This window comes from Panthera onca, chromosome X (assembly GCF_046562875.1).
Source record: "Panthera onca isolate mPanOnc1 chromosome X, mPanOnc1 haplotype 2, whole genome shotgun sequence".
Lineage (NCBI taxonomy): Eukaryota > Metazoa > Chordata > Mammalia > Carnivora > Felidae > Panthera > Panthera onca.
The window spans coordinates 110,899,101-110,905,223 of NC_138357.1; the positions used below are offsets into that span (position 1 = coordinate 110,899,101).

The 6,123-nt window shown below is 36.6% G+C and overlaps 1 long non-coding RNA gene across 1 annotated transcript in view; it reads left to right on the forward strand.

The window, feature by feature from the left end:
* Positions 1-5,821, forward strand: part of LOC145714623 (uncharacterized) — a 544,307-nt gene extending 538,486 nt beyond the window's left edge. The window contains exon 4 of the long non-coding RNA XR_014136913.1: positions 5,650-5,821. This is a non-coding gene — a long non-coding RNA (uncharacterized LOC145714623). The remainder of the gene's footprint in view (positions 1-5,649) is intronic.
* Positions 5,822-6,123: the final 302 nt, after the last annotated feature.

A 6,123-nucleotide genomic window follows, 5' to 3' on the forward strand; every position in this document is an offset into this window, starting at 1 on the left:
CTGCTCTTTTGATCACTATGCTCCTATTCTCGAACACTGGCATCATCATGGCAACCTCAGAGGATAAATGCTACTCTAGACATCTGTATCCTTGTTCTCACACCTTGAACGAAGCACATCTGCTATACTTGGCTTTCCTTTTTTCTATTTTAGAAAAACAATCAATCATAGACAAAAGTCATGCAATCCTTAAAATTGTTAATACCTAGGAAACAAAAATTCCCCTTCTGGGAATTTATCATGATTAAAAAATTGGATAAGTGTGTAAATATATGTATATGATTATAACACATGCTATGATAGCCATGCTTACCTATTACCAAAGCACCATTTACAATGCAAAAGAAGGCAACAACCTAAATGTCCAACAAAGAGTGATTGTTAAATAATTTCCAAAAACCCATACAATGATATAGAATGAAGGCATTGAAAATAAAGGTGTCGATGTATATTTCGTGGTAAGAAAAGAAGTTGCTAATCGATGAGTATAAAGCTTTAGTGATGCAAGATGAGTAAGTTCTGGAGACATGCGGCATGCTAGAGTGCCAGAGCTAATGACATGTTGTACGCTTACAAATCTGTTTAGAGGGTAGATCTCATGTTGTATCTTTGCCACAACAACAACAAAAATTTATTTTAAAAGATCACAGTGTTATCTAATATTAAGAAGCAAGTTACAGATATCTTTAGAATAATACTCTGCTTTCATCTGTGTGTATGTATGTGTGTGTTATATATACATATATATCAAGTTTTGAAGGCTAGACAGAACAATTTTAAAGGTTGCTGTAAATTCCAGGAGGACTGAAAATTTTGTAGATTTTGTTTGCTGCCCAATGTACAGTGTCTAAAACACTGCCTGTCACATAGGAAGCATTTAATAGATATTAGTAGAATTAATGAGTAAAAAAATGACTAAATGTGGAATTAGAAATTCTTTTTTTTTTTTGCTACTCCTTATTTTCTAATTATGGCATGTGGATTAAGTATTCTCAATAAAAATGTACTATTTACTTGTTTATGGCATGTTTAATTTTGAGAAAAAAGTCTTAGAGTCATTGATAGTTCTTTTTAGGAGTCTCAGAAGCAGCACTGGCATTTAATAAATTAGAAGCAAAATCACAACTTTAAAAAAATATATCACCAAGTTTTTGGAAATGTTTGTTTTCTGAAAGACATATTACATTCATGGTTATGCTCTGGATATTGATGATATTTAATATTTACATTTTTGGAACGAATGTACCTAATGGCAGGTCATTGTGACTTTTTATTTAAAAACCATGTTTGAGGCAAAAGTAATGTGTACTCTTGTTACTGTTAAGCAGTTTAAATCAATACTCCTTACTTAACAACTCAGCGTTCCCAAGGGCCTTGGTTTTATGTGGCATCTCAGAGATATGGCATGCACCATTACTCTTTAAACATCTACTTTAATTGTGCTTTTAATTTTGCAGACTTTACATAGAGACCCAGATCTGTTGACAGAGCAAATGAACCACAGATTCTGTCCTTTCTACTTTGTCACTCTAACCACTTGGTAAATGAGGTTTAGGTTTGCAAGGGGATGATGTCGTTGCCAAGGTTTTTTAATCCTGAACTATAACATGGGTGGAATGCGGATACTTTCAGTGCACCATGATGAGATTGTCTCCTTTATTTTTGTAGTAATGCCCTTGTTAATGGTGCTCTGTTTTAAAGGAGATGTGACACATTGTAAACCTGTCTGCCTATAATTGTCATTTAGACTTCATCAGTGAAGGGAGAATTGCCAGATCTGGGGTCCTCGGGTTCACTTGTAATTTTCCAATAGCAACAATATCATTGAATTTGGATTATTAAATACGAAGTAGAATTTTCAGTATTAGCAAAGTGTGTTTTAAATTGTCTCCAACCCATGTATTTTAATAGCTGAAATGCTAAAAGCACTTTATTATCTCGAGGCATGGTTAAAGAATGCCTTCCTGCAGCAAGGCTTCAAGATATATGAGAATTAGGGAGTTTTAAGACCTAAGCCATTGAATTTAATGCTGAGATAAAGACTAGAAAAGCAGTCGCCCAGTAAACTCTGAATTTAGAACTTAGCAGGGAAGTGAATATGTAAATTCCTAAGTTGTCTCCTGGAAAGAAATTTCAAAAAACGGTTCAGGATCCTACCATGAAAGGAAAATTAATGGAGGAAAATTATGTCTGATCACTGAAGCATGGACATTGAATGAAACCATGCATCGATTAGGTACTCAAGAAATAGACTCATGAAAGTGTAAAAATTCAGAGGAAATTCATAAAGGTTTAGGGATAGATAGAATTTTCCTCAGCACTATCATCTTTTTAAAGTTAGGTTTATTGAGGTATAATTTATACACAGTAAAACACAGCCTTTTTAGATATACAGTTCAGTGAATTTGGACAGGCATATCTAGTTGTGTAAGCACCACTGAACCCAGGTTGGACTAGTTCCATCAGTTCGTAGAAGTTCTCTTTTTTTGTACTCAGTTTACTCCTCCTGCCCACAGCCCGAGGCAACCACTGATCTGACTTCTGTCCTTATAGCTTTACCTTTACCAAAATGTCACATACGTGGAATCATACTTACGTAGCCTTGTGTATTTTGAGTTAAAATGTTTGAGATCTGCTCATATTGTTGTGTACCAGTCATTCATTCCTTTTGTGCTGAGTATTATCCCATCATACGAATTGTCTGTCACTAACTGATAGACATTTGAGTTGTTTCCCATATTTTGCGTTTATGAATAAAACTGCTGTAAATGTCTGTAGACAAATCTTTGGGTAGACACGTTTTCTTTTTCTGATTAAATGCTTAAGAGTGGGATCCCTGGGCCATATAGTGAATGTACGTTTAACTTTATATGATGGTGCCAAACTGTTTTCTAAAGAGGTTGTCCCATTTTGTCTTCCTCTCAGCAAAGTGTGAGAATTCTCGTTGGTCTGCATCTAGACAGTTCTAGTTGTTCCACATCCTTGTCAGCACTTGCCATTGTCAGGTTTGGTTTGTTTTAATTTTAACTTTCTAGGGGAGAAACATGTAGACTCTACATTGTAGAGTAAAGGCTCAGATGCAGGAGTGAAGCTGTGCAAACATCTGAATACTGAGGAGCGCTACAAATCTATGGTTTTGTCACAGCAAACCAAAGTTTGGCTTTTGTTTGGCCCAAAAGTTGCATATAGGAGCAGGCTGCATATGTAATAGAGGTGATGATGGTCAGGCAGGATAAAGAGGATAAAATGGCTAGACAGGTTATGAAGTCTTTGAAAATATAGCTGAGTGTTCTAAATTTTAAAATAGAACCAATACTGTTTTCCAGATAAAGAAGAAAATGGCTCAAATCTATTATGATGAACTGAAAATGAGTTTTTATTTAAGTTTTTTTATTAAACTAAATTCTGTAACTAGTTACAACACTTGTAACTGGTGAAGTGCTGTGGTAGACATATACCAAGGTGAAATCTCAGTCTTAAAATACTTAACAATGTGATTGTAACTGCTGAGGTGGAGGAAGTAATTTGGAATTCTGCATACTTATACTGCCACATATGGTGATAAATATTCTTTTCCACCACATTTTTGTATTTGAATTACTGTAGAATCATCGCTTATGTAGTGTACCGTGATGTCATGTGACCATAACTTGATCTATATGTATCATTTACATTTTTAACTTTTCCTCTCTGCTTTTCTCAACCACTGAGACAACTCCATGGAGCTACCTCATTTATAGATTGTGTTCAAACCTCTATCTAATAATAAAATAATTAAAATCTCAGGAAAAAATGACAATGAGTCGGATGTAGAAATTAGACACACACACATCCTGTTTACATGGATACATACGTATCATGGAATGTTTTGATGATAAACCATTGTAAGTGCCTGGGACACAGCAGTCCTAGTAGTTGCTGAATCCTGTTCTCCCCATCTTCTATCCCTGTACTGTCTTCCTGATTCACTCAGAATTGCTATCTTCCCTAGTAACGAATCCTAATTTTCAAATGTATCCAGTGCTTTGATTAACGAGATACAAAAGCTTCTGTCTTCAGCTCATCAACTCTGTCTCTAACCAATAGAAAGAATTTCTGTATTTTTTTTTATCAAGACAATGGATTGTCCTTGGCCAGCAGTTCTGTAAGGATCCTTTATTCTAGTGGTTTTTAGCAGCTAGTCTAAGTTCAGTGTCAAAAGTGCAAAGGATTTTAAGCTCCATATAATGTTACTGTTAAAGTTTTAATTTGCATCAATTTAATTCTCTTGTCAGTTGTCACACCCTATTAAAGTTGTGCCTCATCACATGCTGATGGAGCAAATTAAGTCTGAGGTACAAGATGATGTAGCTTCTTGGGAAAGGCTATCCATGGGTCCAGATTCCAGCAGTTTTGAGTTCATTGATCATTAGTTTTTATGTCTCTTAGGAATCTAGAGTGGCATTCTGTGGCCATCAAAGATCTGTATCTAATGTCAGAATTTTACAATTCTCTAGAGCAAGCCCAAAAGACACTTTTTAATGAAGAAGTATTTTTGCCTTTGTGTTGGTTTTCTTGTCATGTGTTTCTAGTATGTTCATTTGCATTAGCCTTGCCACCCTTAACAGAATAATCCTTTAAAACCTCACTCAGATCATGGCACTCCTCAAATCCAATAGCTCCTACTTCTCTCAGAGTAAGGTTGTAAAAAGGCCCGACATTGTCTAGATTTTCATTACCTGACTCAACCAGCTATTGCTCTCACCTTCTGTCATTCTAACGTAGTTATGTTGGCTCAGTATCCCTTGAAAATGGCAGGCACACCCCTGCCTCTGAGCTTTTGCACTTGTTCCATTCAGTTACCTAGAATGTTTTAGTCCCAGCTATTCATATGACTTCCACACACTGCCTCCCTCCCTTCCATTCTTGACTGAAATAGCATTTCTTCATTGATGATTTTCCTGAATACATACTGAAAATTGCACCTCCCTCTTTTTGACACTTCCTGTCTCTCTTTCTTTATTTCCTTAAGCCCAAACTAAATATTTTAGCTATGTATCTTAATATTTTCTACTTCTCCCCAAGTAGAATGCAAACTCCACAAAGGCAGAGATTTTGTCTATTTTGTTCACTTTTGTTTAGGACAGTGCCTGGTGTAAAATGAGATCCCAGCATATATTTGCTGAATGAATGAATGATTTTGAATCTGCTGTATCTGTGAGTTTTAGTGTATGCAGTTCTTTCTTTGTTCTCTCTCTTTTTCCCTCCTCTATCCCTTCTTGCCTTCCCAATTGGGGCTGTAGAACAATAAGTTCTAGCTTTTGCAAAGGTTCTTAGTTTCCCAGAAATGCTCAAAGATAACCCAAATGGAAGGTCACCTGTTTTGATTTTGCTAGAGGGAATGCAGGAATGTCAGTTCTGGCCTTGGAGGAATCTGGTTTTAGGAAGATGGATGCTATTGATTTCCTTAAATTAAGGTATTGTCATTTTGGGTGTGTGTGTAAGAGGCCAAGCCACTATGTGTATACCAGGTGCAAGGTCTCATGACCAATCCATGTCTCTACCATTTGATCCCCAATGTCTTGCACAACACCTGAAACCTATCAGGTACTCAAAAGATAGTTGGTAAAATAAGGAAGGCTAAGATCACTCTTATTTTTGTTCCCCCAGATCTACTGTCACCCAGGCAAGAGGTCTTCCTCACCTGAAACAAGCAGAAAGGGAGTGGTTGCTGGCCCTGTTCAAAGTCCTTGATAATTACTTCAACTACGCAAGTGATCATGGAGTACACCTGCCTCTGAGAAAGTAAACTGGCAGCTCTCTGGGGAGTCCTACCAGGGTGCCAAAGGTAAGGAAGTAAAACACGCTATCTTTGAAGTTTTAAGAATTCTTTCAGTGCCGTGTGTGGTAACCTCAGATATGATATAGAATGGAATGAGGTCTTTCACTGTGAGAACTAATTAGATATCCCATACCATGTAACTCGTATTTCTTAAATCAGAAACTTTTAATAGGACTTTTTATTTTTTGGAGGTTTTTCCTTCTCTTCTACCACAGGTTGTTGCCCAAGCATCTCTGGCCATTGCTAATTATCTGTTTGCCTTGGGCAAGACAGGTTCTGACTGTGAGTCCAAGAGCAGCCTT